Below are 14,150 nucleotides of genomic sequence, written 5' to 3' on the forward strand. Positions count from 1 at the left end.
AGCTCCTTGGTCTGGACATGTTTGTGACCTGTAGTTTGTGGGATACACATCATAGCAGGTGTTAAGCTTCTGTGCAGAGATGAGGTTAGGGTGATATGGCATCCCAAATATTCCTGCATCATTATGACTTCTGCAGGGTGGGTGAAGTCACTTCTGCTCTGACCAAGCTAACAAAAACCATCAAGCTATTTCCTGTTATCATAGATTTATTTTGCCTGTTCCAGAACTTTATGTAAATAAAATCATGTAAAATAGATTTCTGTCTTTGTGCATCATTATGTGTCTTTGGTTTAGTCCCTTATTTTGTGTCTCTTATTTCGATTACTGACCAGTACTCTACCTCATTATTGCTAGATAAGAAATACATTCACACAGTTCAAAAGCAACCAGTAAAAAAAGATCCACAGCAAAAAAAAAAAACTCACCCTTACTTTTCTGCTACATCTTTCTGGTTCCCCGCTCCTTCCCATCACAGCAATGTAAAATTATACCATGGTAAGTGGCAGCAGACGTGCAAAAGGCAATGCAGAGGACAGGTGCTTGAGCTTGGTTTTGAAGTATAAGTAGGAATTAGACAAAACAGAAGTAGAAGGCAGAGGGAACAACGTGAGCCAAGGCATGGAGCTTGTGACAACAGTGCGCCTCCTGGAGGGCATAAATGTGTCAATAGCAAGGGTTGGGATGGGGAGGGGGTGGAAGGCAGGGACTGCAGGAAGCATCTCATCCTGATGGGCTGTGTAGGTATGATGCTGAGATCTCTTTAATGCTTCCAGAACACGTATTTCCTCATGCTCTGTGCAGTCCCTTTTCCCTCCGGGTAGTAGCAAATACCCGTTCATGACAGCAGCCTTAGTTCTATTATTTTTCAGTCCTGTCTGACTTCATTTAGCCCTGGTCCTGTTCATCTTAAAAATTTCCACCTAAAGGTTGGCATCCGGCCTGGGAATGAAGACAGCATTTGGAATGTTTGGTATCCCATCAGAGGGCGAGTCTCAGCTCCTCTCCCAACTCCTGCTTCTTGGAATGTACTCTGGGATGCAGAAGGTGTTGGCTCAAGTGCTTGAGTCTCTGCCACCCACATGGGAGACCTGGGTAGAGTTGCAGGTTCCTGGCTTTGGCCTGGCACAGTCCAGGCTGTTGCAGGTATCCAGGGAGTACCCAAGCAGGTGGCAGATCTCTCCCTCTCTGCACTTCTCTTCCTTTCAAATAATAATTTGAAAATCTCAATCTGCTACCTAAGTTAATGTCCTTCCCCTTGTTCCCTGTGGCTCTCATGGTTTGAAGCAAAGAAGCAGGGGTGCAGGTGTGAGCACATGTATGTGGGTCCACATGGGCACGTGCAGCTTGTCTTCATCTCATGAACATGACCCTCCCTCTTCCCCATTTCTGTTCCTGTAGGGAGGAGGCTGGGAGGCCACCTGGGTGGGCTGGTGTCCTCTTGGTGAGTCACAGTGGTGTTAAACTGGCTATCCTCTCACTGAGGGGCCTCACCCCAAGTTCAACTCACGGTAGGTAAATCCCACAGCTGAGGAACTGGGCTGCAAGCAGCTGAAGCAGGCAAGGATCGGCCTAGACATCATGGGCAGTCAGGGCCACCACTTTATCCTCCAGCCCCAGGGCAGCTCAGGAGGTCCTGGGCTGAGCTGACAGTCGACTAGGAGCTGGGAATCAGGTTCTCCTGCTTAGCATCCTGGAGCCGCTCTCTTGGGATCATTGTCCCCTGGGCTTTGTTGTGGTGGAAACAATGGAGAACTCCTTCCCATTTGCCATGTGATGGTGTGTGTGGGTGGGTGGGTGGGAGGAGAGCTGAGGCTCTTCCTCTGTTGTCTAAGAAATAGCTGAGTTGGGAATATGGAAAGGGCAGCTTTTGCTTATTTTTTCTTGAAGATTTATTTGTTTGAAAGGCAGAGTGACAGAGGTGGTTGTGGTGGGGGCAAAGATGGGAAGAGAGAACAATCTCGTCTTCTTGTTCAGACCGTGATGGCCCCGATGGCCCCCGATGGCCCCCGATGGCCCCTGATGGCCCCGGATGGCTCCCGATGGCCCCCGATGGCTCCTGGATGGCTCTTGGATGGCCGTTACAGCTGAGGCTGGGCCACACTGAAGCTGGAATGCTGGTATCACACATAAGCAGCAGGGATTTCGTCACATGAGTCTCCCAGACCCAGAGGCAGAGCAAAGCATTGGATGGGCTGGAGAGGAAATGTTTGCTCAGACCTGTGCCTGAGCTCCCGGCAGGCGACTCCTGGCCAGGTGCTTGCCTCTTCATCATTCCTGAGCTGGTACCCACACCCCTGCAGTCCTGATTCGGGCCTGGTAGTCTCCCTGGGAGTCCGGTCCACACTACCACTTCTCCCAAGGACATCAGCTGTGGTCAATTCGGACTTACCCAGTGACCATATTTGAACCTCTTGCATGTACCATAACTCTATTTCAAAATAGTCACAGCCTGGGGCAAAACGGGTTAGACCTTCCAACACATGGATTTGGGAGAGGAGCCCCTTCAAGCTGTCACTGGGGTGGATGAGGGTGGCATTCAACTCACAGTGATGCTGCAGGTGAATTCAGCTCCTGCCTACTGTGCCTGTCTAAGCCAGTGTGGCAGCCCCCACTCTGCAAGCTTTTTCATGTGGAGATCAAGGACAGGGACCTCTGGAAATGCTTTGAGTAACTGCTGCGCACTGGGTGTGACTGTGACTTCATCAGGATGGAGGGCAGCTGGGGATGAACCAACCTCATGGGACACCCCCCTGCTGTTGGCAGCAGCAGGAAAGACTTCATCATTGTTCTTGCTTCCCTTTCTGGCGGTCAAAAGCTCCAGGCTCAAACACTCGCCTTGTTAGAGGGATGGTGGCTGCCTTGGGCCACTTGAGGGCCTCTTGGGCAAGTCTGACTTAGTGCTCCCGTTGTTGCTTCACCCTTAGATGGGTCTTCCCATTGGTCCACCCCAAGGACAGGGAGCTCATGCCAACCTGCAAACGTTGCCATGGCAGGTTCTCTACTCCCATCCCTCCCCCCGGGGAAGCCACTGCACTTGTCTCGCATCCCCTCCAGTCACCTCAGGTCTTGACCTGCAGCAGATCCTGAATTCTGGGCTCCAATTCCATTTAATCGGTTTTTTTTTTTAAGATTTATTTTATGTTCATTGGAAAGTTAGATATACAAAGAGAAGGAGAGACAGAGAGGAAGATCTTCCATCTGCTGATTCACTCCCCAAGTGGCTGCAAAGGACAGAGCTGAGCCGATCAGTAGCCAAGAGCCTGGAGACTCTTCTGGATTTCCCACGCAGGTGCAGGGTCCCAAGGCTTTAGCTTGTCTTTGACTGCTTTCCCAGCATGTAAGCAGGAAACTGGATGGGAAGTGGGGCCGCTGGGATTAGAACCAGCACCCATATGGGATCCTGGCACATGCAAGGCAAGGACTTTAGTCGTTAGGCAACCATGATGGGCCCTAAGTTTTTTGTTTGTTTGTTTGTTTTTTGTTTGTTTTTTACTTTGGATAATCAGTTTTAGAATTACTTTTTCCCCTCTAGGAAAAGTTTGATAGTATCTTGCCAAAAATAAACGTGAAAGTATGATTGCATTGTGAGGAATCTTTTCCACCTTGTTTATAAGCACATATCTACCTCCCAACACACAATGCACATACTAACGACTCAGTAATTATTTGACAAATGTGTGGATAACAGATAAACATACCGTTTTGAGGTTAATCTCTCATCTTCAAGAGGAAACAATGAAGAAACTTTGTGTAGAAGAGTTGATCGAATTGGTGCCTAACACAAAACCATTTGCCTCTTCTCAGTAAGTAAAGTCTGGATTGTTCCATTGTCCACTCCTCTGCCATTTGATCCTAGTGCCTTGTCTAATTCAATCATGGTAACAAGTCTTCTTGCCAATGGCTGGCTCCAGTTCCAGTCCTGGCTGCTAATGGTGGCAGGATTTCTTGAAGAATGGTCTCTTAAACAGCAATTTTTAAGCTGCATGTGGATGTGGGAGAGCTGGAAGATGCTCCTGGCTCCTGGCTTCTGACCAGCTCAGCTCTGGCCTTTGTAACCATCTCAGGAGTGAACCAGCGACTGGATGACATCTGTTTCTCCTCTCTCTGAAACTTTGCCTTTCAAATAAAAATATTTTTCCTAAAGCTGCCTGGGGAGACATAGTACTGTTTCTGTTGGAGATTCTTGCGTCAGTCTATGATACCTGGAACTGTGGCCGCCATCTTGGGCCAATGAGGCGAGTGAGGTGAGGATGAGCTGATGTGCCCTTGGCTGCTGAGCAGAGATGGCAAGAAGCTCCCCTTGGTGAACTGTGGAGCCATGGAAGGAACCAGGCCTGGGGCTGCTGACTGTTGCCTTTGCCATTGTGTGAAATGATCATTTGTTACCATTTCATTTCCTTTCCAGCCAAAGCCTTTCTAGATGGGACCTATTATTGCTCAACAGGCTATGCAACTCACGTGCGAGAAGTACATCTCCAAGGCACACTAAGGAAGTTGGAAAATTCCAGAAACTTTGTGTAGCTTTTTGTGCTTATTTATGTTTTGTTGAAAATTTGGAAATTACAGGCAAACACAAAAGGAACAAAAAATTCTCAATTCCCCATTATCAGAGGGAAGCACTTTCAACATTTTAAAATACATTCTTCTAGCCCTTTTTCTCTTGCTTTGCCTCCTTATACCTGAGATATGTATTGATGGAAAACAGGATGGCAATGACCTAGATTAAAAATGATTTATTTATTTTTATTTGAATGGCAGATTTTACTAACAGAAAAGGAAAGACAGAGATCACCCATCAGTTGATTCACTCCCAAATGGCTGCAATGGCCAGAGCTAAGCTAATCTGAAGCCAGGAGCCTCTTCCGGGTTTCTCATGTGGCTGCAGGGTCCCAAGGCTTTGGGCCATCCTCTGCTGCTTTCCCAGGCCACAAGCAGGGAGCTGGATGGAAAGTGGAGCTGCCGGGATTAGAACCAGTGCCACCATGGGATGCTGGAGCTGCACGTGAAGGATTACCCTCTACCTAGATTATGTTGTGAAAGCAAATATAAAGATTTTTCTCTCTGCAATCAAATAGCTTTTGACAATGTGATCACTTATTTGACAGGGTGGCACACCGGAAAGACGGAGATACAGAGCAAGAGAGCGATCGAGAGAGGTCTTCTGTCTCTGATTCACTTTTCAAATGACCACAGCAACCAGGGCTGATCCAGGCTGAAGCCAGGAGTCAGAAATTCCATCTGGGCTTCCTTGGGTCATCTCCCACTGCTTTCCCAGGCGCATTAACTACCCCAGCCAAGTGTTGGCAGTGAATATCTGGACACCTGGAGACGCTAAGATCAACCAGTGGCTTCTGGAGAGATTTCATCGTGCTTGGAGTGGTGAGATCGGCAGTAATTCAGGACTGTTGAACTATCGAAACCTCTTGAGCAGGACATTCAGAGCATGCCCCACATTGGGGACCCGGGGTAATGTCGGGTGGCTGGACCCAGGGTGCAGAGATGTCTTGAAGGCTGAGTGTGGCTTCCCTTCTTTGCTCCTCCCTTTCCCCAGGTACAGGAAGAAAATAGAGAGAATGTGGAAATGGTGATCTTGCCTACTTTCCTGTAGTCCTTGACCATTATCACTCTAATCAACTATGTAAAAATCATCAAAAAACAAAAATAACTAATGGGAAAATAAAGAAAATGGAGCAGACAGAAGCTCAATTGTTGCTGTAACACAGGATGCTGGTGTTGCAAACAGCATGTGTACATGTGTTGCACCACAATGCTGGCCCAGACAAATTGCTTTTGATGGTTCATTTGGGGTCAGCTCAGAGGGTTTAAGGTTGTAGAACCCTGCCCTCCTGTGTGGAGTGTCTGGTGAATTCATCTGTCTTTTCTCTGCTTGCTAATGTGTAACCCTTGAGCCACTTCAAAAGCAATTGTTGGAAAAATACCCTCAAATGCAGAGTCCAGGGCAGGTGTTTGGCACAGTGGTTAAGATGCAACTTGGGGTGCCACTCTGACCCCCCTACCAGAGCACCTGCAGTGGTATCCTGGATTGGCTTCCCATTCTAGTTTCCTGCTAATGTGCACCCTGGGCAGAAGCAGGGAAGAGTGTGAGTCCTTGGGTCCCTGCTACCCGTGCAGAAGACCTGGGTGGCGTTCTGGGCTCCTGGCTTCATTCACCTCCCATTTAAGCAGGAAACACACACACACACCAGTTGCTACTAAGAAGCGAAGCATTTTCTGGCTGCAGGTCTACCAAGTATTTCCCCCTGTACTCACAAAGGAGCCATGACTGACATGAGGTTAATGTCCATTTCATTGCTGCTTAGACTGAGGCAACAACCTCCTGATGATGTGAATATGCCCAAGAAAACGTAGCAGAAAAGGAAGCTACCGGCAGAATCAATCGCTGGCTTGTACACAAGCGATCCGTGTAACCTTGATCGTCTAGCAGTTACAAGGTGTGGAAAGTCATCGTTAACAACTTCCCAGTTCTGAGTCATATTAAGGTTGGGGAAAGCATGGATGTCTTTCCCATTCAAAAGGAGGAAATAAGCAGAAAGGAGAAGTGTGGACAGCACTGAAGTTGTGCAGTGTGTGCTTCTCGGAGGATTTCCAGTGGCCTTGATGCTGAGAGGCTCCTTGGAGGTGCTTTCCCGTCCGGCTTTTGGGGGAGGTGACATGTGCAGGGGACCCTGCGTGACCCGAGCAAGGGAGCCACTTGTACTTCTCGAGGAAGGATGTTCTAGACAAGAGCAAGTGACTAGTGTCAAGAGCCTATGGTGGGAGGAGCTGAGGGCAGAGGAAGGCCACGGAGCATGAATACTCAAGAGTGAAGAGGATAGAGACAGTAAAACCCAGCAGCCAGCTAGGGGTGAGCTCACGCAGCATCTTGTAGACTCTGGTAAACATTGTCTTTTTGCCCACTTAAAAAAAGAGCTATTTCAAAGTTTGAAGCATAAAAGCAACATCACTTGGTTTTAAAACCATCCACTGAGTTCTTCATTTCAGATATGTTCTCCACTTCTAGAATGTCTAGTCCATGATCTTTACGGATCCAATGAACTGCTGAAATATTCCTTTAAGAAGTTCATGTCTTGACCTTAATTTTTTATGTGCGGCATGTTAAAACATGGTGATCATTAAGTCGTCATTAAACAACTGCCTGATTATCTGTTAGGTCTGCCTCACAGTCTGGTGTTTTGATTATATGGCTCAGTCTCTTAGGCCATGCCTACCTATTTTTTTATTGTGCGTTTCAAAAAACAAAACAAGAGCCTGGTGCGGTAGCCTAGTGGCTGACATCCTTGCCTTGCATGCGCTAGGATCCCATATGGGCACTGGTTCATGTTCCAGCTTGCTTCTCACCCAGCTCCCTGCTTGTTGCCTGGGAAAGCAGTCGAGAATTGTCCAAAGCCTTGGGACCCTGCGCCTGTGTGGCAGACCCGGAAGAAGCTCCTGGCTCCTGGCTTCGGATCAGCTTACCTCCGGCCATTATGGCTACTTGAGGAGTAAACCAGTGGATGGAAGGTCTTTCTCTGCATATCTGACTTTCCAGTAAAAATCAATGAATCTTAACAAAAACAAACAGAAAAAACTTCCAGGACTCCTAATGGTGGGGTCTTCTATTGCAGAGTAAGTGAAGATCATCTTCTCTATTCCAGACAAGGACTAAGCTGAATCAATACTGGATTGCAGGTTTGGTAGAGCCCAGTTCTCCTGATTCAAATCTATATTATTTGTTTAACGGGCAGAGATGTAGATAGATAGATAGAATGAGTTTCCACCTGCTGGCTCACTCCTCAAATCCCTACAATGGCCAGGAGTAAAGCTGAGGGTTGGGAACTCCATCCAAGTCTCCCTCATGAGTGGCAGGAACCCAGAGGAAGTCCTGCGAGCAGGCCTGCCTGGGTGAGCTGGCAGACCTTGTGATGCCCACCTCCAGCCACGGTTTCATGTGTACATGTGACAGTGGCAAGGCCAGGCTGGAGTGTGGAGCCTGTGCTGTCCCGGAGCCAACCTTAGCTGATCAGAAGGATGACAGCTGGGAGGGGAGTTTAAGGCGTAACCACAGGCGACAGTGAAGAGACCTGCAACAATTGCACTATTCAGAAGGAAACACCACGATGGGCCAGCCGGCTGGGTTTGTTAGAACACATCAACATCTCCTGGTGGCTCAAGTCTGGGGGTTGATGTCCAGTGGCTGTCCCAGGAAAGAGTAATAATACTGGGGACATTATCTTAGTGTGAAGGCAAGAAGAAGCTACCCAGCCCAGCTGATTCTTTGACGGCATGTTTGCCAGGGACTGGCAATCCACTGCAGCCTGTGCTGGATTCCCAGCAGGAGGAAGAGCTGAGACTGTGGCCCCTTCTGGCAAGGTCTCCATCCAGATCCTTAGCCACACTGTCACCCTGTCTTCTGGGGCTGGATCAACCCCGCGTCTTTCATCTTGCTTGCAGTGCAGCAAAAGGTTTCACAACCCAGTTGGGGTACCCAGATTGACTCCCAGGTGTTGAGTAGATGTTGCTGGTTGTGGGGGAAGGCAGGGCGTGGACTCGAAGGAAGAGAAGGTGCTAGTGAGTGAAACCAGAAGGAAAGAGGAGAAGATATGCAACTGACCCCACTTAATTCAAACTTAAGTATGCTTTCAGGCGGTCTAGAAGGCTTTGTTAAACAGAGCCTACAGGGGCCTACATTGTGCTGTGGCAGGTTAAGCTACCACCTGTGTCGTTGCCATCCCATGCTGACGCACTGACTCAGGCCCCTGCTTCTTTACTTCTTGGCCAGTTCCCTGCTGATGCAACCAAGAGAGCAGCTGAAGATGGCCCAAGCGCTTGAGCCCCTACCCCGACGTGGGAGACCTGGATGGAATTCCTGGCTTTGGCCTGGACCAGACACAGCTGATACAGTCATTTGGGGAGTGAACAGTGAGTGGAAGATCTTTTTTCTCCCTCTGCCTTCCTCGGAACAAACCAAAAACAGCGAGCTGTTTGTAACTCAACTGGTTTGGGGAAGACTGGGAATCCCTGTAGCGCAGGGGACCACACAGCAGGCGGGAACGGGGCTGCTCCCCTGACCAGCAGGGAGCAGACAGTCCCCATCCTGACAGCGTTAGTTCTTCACGTTGGAGAGGTGGATCAGCTGCTTCCAGACTCTCCTTGCAATGGGCACCAAGTCCATCTGTTTGCTCCCACAGCAGCAACATGTCCAACAAATCCCTAAGGCAGCTCAACGAACAACTTGGAGGCAATTCTCCATGCTTGGCAAGAATCTTATTTCACATCATTATGCAGAAAACCTATCCTAACCATGGTCTCCTCATCCTCACTGAACCTTGGGCAGGGGGCTGGAGTGCCCCCGTACCCCGAGAAACCAAGTCATTTCCATCTCAGTGGTGAGAGGATAGGAGAGGATGTGCTAAGGCCTGGCGCCTTTTGGCCCCCACTTAAATCCATCACCTGTGCTTTCAATGCGGTGACTTACCCTGAGCCCGCGCTCAGTGGGATTGGGGCCAGGAGGCCAGGGAGGCCAGGGAGGCCAGGGAGGCAATGTCCACACACATCTGGGGTGTGCTTCAAGGCTGGACCTGCGACAGTCACTGAGTCATGGAAATGATTAAGGAGAGCTTCCCAGCCAGGGCTGGGGGGAAAACTCTTTCATGATGTTGATTCACAGCCTCCTTCTGGGAGGCCATTAGCATGCCTGATAGATGCTTAAGCAATTGTCTGATCAACTTGAACATGATGAAACCCCTTTAGGGAAATCAGTTATCCAAACACTCAGCTGATTAGCAGACATTCTTTGTCTTGGATTCCGTTTCATGATGATTACCCAAGCCTTCCCTCTTCCTCGGAAACAAAAAGTGCTGTAGAGTCGGCTTTGTGCTTCAACATATGCTTCTGGGACAAGGGTGTTACCGAAGCAGTGAAAACACCACTGGGGATGCCCACACCCCGTGTCAGAGTGCCCGGGTCTGTGTCCCCACTCCGCTTCCAGGTCCAGCTTCCTGCTCGTGTGCAGCAGAGGAGGCAACAGCAGATGGCTCAGGTCCCTGCCTATGTCACCACAGCGCATTGATCAGAATCATGTTTTTTTTTTAAGATTTATTTACTTTTATTGGAAAAGCAGATACAGAGAGGAGGAGAGACGGAGTGGAAGATTTTCCATCTTATAGTTCACTCCCCAAGTGGCCGCAATGCAGGAGCTGAGCCAATCTGAAGCCAGGGGCCTCCTCCGGGTCTCCCATGTGGGTACAGGGGCCCAAGGCTTTGGGCCGTCCTCAACTGCTTTCCCAGGCCACAAGCAGGGAGCTGGATGGGAAGTGGAACTGCCAGGATTAGAACCAGTGCTTATATGGGATCCTAATGCATTCAAGGCGAGGACTTTGGCAGCTATGCTATCACGCCGGGTCCCAGACTCATGATGTTAACATTGACACAACACAATTAGTGTCATCTAATAAGCCGACCACACTCAGACTCTGCTGGCAGCCTCAAAGCATGCTTGGTAACACGAGCAAATCTGATCATATCTGTTCATTTGTCCTGTTTCTTTAACCCCTTTAAGCTGGCAAGTTTCTCAACCTCTGTCTCCCACGACATTAAAACAATTTTTATGACTTTTATGTATTTCCAAGACAGAGAAGCAAAGAGAGAGAGAGAAATGTTCCATCTGCTGGGTCACTCCCCAAATGCCCACAACAACTAAGATTGGGGCAAGCTAAAACCCAGAGCCAGGAACTCCATCTGAGTCTCTTACGCAGGTTGCAGGGGCCCAAGTCCTTGAGCCATCACCCGCTGCTTCCCAAGGTGCACTTCGCCAGGCAGCTGGAATAAGCAGCAAAGCCATGAGCTGAAGCTAGGCGTTGTGGTGTGTGACCCAGATGTATCCACGTGGGGCTTTACTGCCATACCAGACAGCGGCTCAATGACGTGCAAATACGTGACGCTGGAGCATCTTAGTCTCCCTGCGTCTAACTGATGCTTGCTAATGATTGGATTAGGTGTTTGGGGCAGGAGTGCCACGGTGAACTACATGATACATATAGAACACTTTTGTTGGCAAGCTTAAAATAGAGTCCTCGGTTGGAAAGAGGTGGGAAAACATTAGATCATTTGCATGAGAATACCCGAAGAGTCAGTATGGACTGCTGCTCAGTTGGTACCTCCGAGAGCCTTCTTGGAACCTGCAGGATTAGTTAGCACCAGGTGACCTGTTCATCTGCCACCTTCCTTCCGTAACGTTCTGAGACGTGGTCAGCAGGGGGCGCTGCAGTCCGCGCTTTGGCAAGCGCTCCAACAGAACTTCCAGGAGCCCTTGGCTGACAGGCGGTCAGCCTCTCCAGTCCCCTCCCCGGAAAGGCGTCTTCCTCCTTTGTCCCCCGCTTTTCGGTGCCCTGAACGTCACAGGAGATCAGGAGCTGATCCATTCCTCTGCGTGGGAGAAGTCTTTATGGTTTTCTAAGAAGCGGGACAAGAAGGGCTAAAGTAACAGCAATGACAATGATGGCAGTAATAATACCCTCTCCTTTTGCTTCCTCATTAGGGACCTCCCGTGTGGTAGACACCTGCTACAGAGGAAGCCACCTGCCAGGGTCGTCACCACCTCCTACTGCCATCTCTCGACAAGCGGATGTACTCCGGGGTGGCGGTGCAGTTGCCAGCTGCTTCTTCTGGGGGCTATGTGTGATGCTTGCAGTGGAGGGCAGAGATGATTCTTCAGGGCCAAGGCCAGCTACCTGGCACCAGGAGGCCCCAGGAGGACAAGGACAGCCTGGGGAGTCCTCCTTTTGCAAGCAAACTTTGGAGCCAACTAGATGAACTGGGCAGGAAACCCTTTGGCCGGTACTTGTTTCAAATAGATTTCATCCACAAATTGATTCATTTTGTTTATTTGAAAGACAGAGGAGCGGAGGAGACAGAGGTCTTCCTTCCACTGACTTCCCCAAATGCCTGCATGCAACAACCAGGCCTAGGCGAGTGGAAGCCAGGAGCTGGGCACTCCAGTCAGATCTCCCAGATGGATGGCAGGAACGCAAGCACTTGCGCCATCACCAGCACGACTCAGTTCATCAGATACGTGCAAGGCCTTTAGCTGTTTTGTATTTTTTCCTTTTCTTCCCTTCCCTTCCCTTTCTCTTTCCTTTACTTTCCTTTCAACTCTGTGGAGGTGAGAATGAAAAAGACGGAGCTGAGAAGGTCACCATCAGAGCAAAGGGACTTGCAGATGGTGCCGTGGGTCAGTCACACACTGGGACCTCCACGTTAGTGAGGGGCTCAAGGGAAGGCATACAGGGCACAGTCTGGAAGGAGGAGCTATCACTGAGGAGGAAGCCAAGATAAGAAGGGTCCCAGGTTTGTGTGCAACTAGGAGGACTCCCTGGCATTGCTCAGGAAAATCAAAGGGGCCCTGGTGAGCGAGCGTGCGTTCAGGCAGTGTGTTACAGAAAAGCGTGCCCCTGGTCATGAGCATGGCAGATTTGAGCAGACCCAGAACAGTATCTTTCTCCGCCACTCCTGCCAGCTTCCAGGTCTCAAACAGCTGCAGGTTCCTTAAAAGCAGTTGAAGTTATGAGGGGTCTAGCTGAGGTCTGGAAAAATGAAGTTCAGGTGCAGGTGGCCCGGGAGGGTAAAGGAAGGTCTCTTCCAGGGCCTGTCTTCAAGTCCTTGGCTGGGAGGAGGAACCAGCATGGCTGTCTCCGAGTTCAGCTTCTAGCCCCAACCGATGACCCAGAGGGGCCGGCAGGGAATGCAGTAATGGGAGTGACATTCAGATGTCACCTTCACACAACTAAGCAAGGATAGGCAAAGTGCTTCACCCACACTTGAGCAACGGTGATCAAGGCTGAACCACAGGCCCAGGTCACAAAGCAACACCTGGTTCTTGAGTCCAATTGCTAACCAGGTGGATGTGAGAACTCATCCTGTACTGGGTACCCTGCCCCTGCAGATAGGAAACCCTGCTTTTGATTGAGGTCCTTGTGAAGGTATTTCTCAAAATTGGCCATGGCTGATTAAAACCAGTCCTTTTCCCCCATAATAGAAATAGTATAGAACACTTTGGCTGCCAAGTAATAAGACCAGGAATTCAAACGAGAACAGAAAGGAGACAAAAAAACAAAAAACAAAACAAAAAACCAGCTACGTGGAGCGGAGTGTGTTTGGCATGGCACTTGGGACACGGATATTCCATATCAGAGTGTCCGGGTTCAAGTTCTGGCTGCACTTTTAATTTCAGCTTCCTGGCAGTGGGCATTTGGGAGGCAACAGATAACGAATGGTTCACGTACTTGGATTCCTGCCACCCATGCAGGAGCCTCACGTTGAATTCTTGGCTCCTGCTTTCGGCCAAGCCCCTGTGATCATGGGCATGTGGGCAGTAAATCAGCGCAGGGGAGTGCTCTCTGTTGCCATCCTTATCTCTGGTTCTCTGCATTGTAAATTAAAATATAAAATATAACAACCTATGTGGAACATTGAAAGACCATTCTTCAGGTCTAAGAACAAAGTTAAAATTGCAAGTTCAACTCAGATACAAAATAAGCCACCATGTATCAAAGAGAAGAGATACAGCTAAAACCATATTGAAAGGAAAATATAGTCTTTTTTTTTTTTTTTTTGGCTGCAGCCGGTGTCAGCCTGGCATTCTCCTAGTCCTGGCTCCTGCATGTCAGGTGAGTTCCCTGGTCCGGCCTCGCTCATCCCATCACCACTCCCAGCTCTTGCTGCAGTTCCACAGAGGGGAGCCCACAAGTTTCCTACAGAGTATGCCCCAGATCTTCACTTATGTCCTGGTGGGCACTGCAGCCCAATCCGGCATGGTCCACCCCCTGATCCATCACACACATAGATGGGTACTTCCTTGTATTAACTGCACTGGGGGAATGGGGAGAATGCACCTGGCTGGTGTGAAGGTGGACAGATGCCTCCCCATCAAGATGAGAGTCCCTTGATGCTGTGTTTCAGAAACAGGCATTCAGCTTCACTGAGGGACAGAGTGCTTTCCCTGGCTTGATGGATAACAAGTAAATGACCAGCAAACCTGGTCGCCCCATTCCCGTCAAGAATTGTCTAGGCTTCTCTGAGCCTTTCCTTTGCTTTTCTTCCTTAAATGATTTTTTTTTCTTTGAAAGGCAAAGGGAGAGAGAGAGAGAAAGACT

This window comes from Ochotona princeps, chromosome 22 (genome assembly GCF_030435755.1).
Source record: "Ochotona princeps isolate mOchPri1 chromosome 22, mOchPri1.hap1, whole genome shotgun sequence".
NCBI lineage: Eukaryota > Metazoa > Chordata > Mammalia > Lagomorpha > Ochotonidae > Ochotona > Ochotona princeps.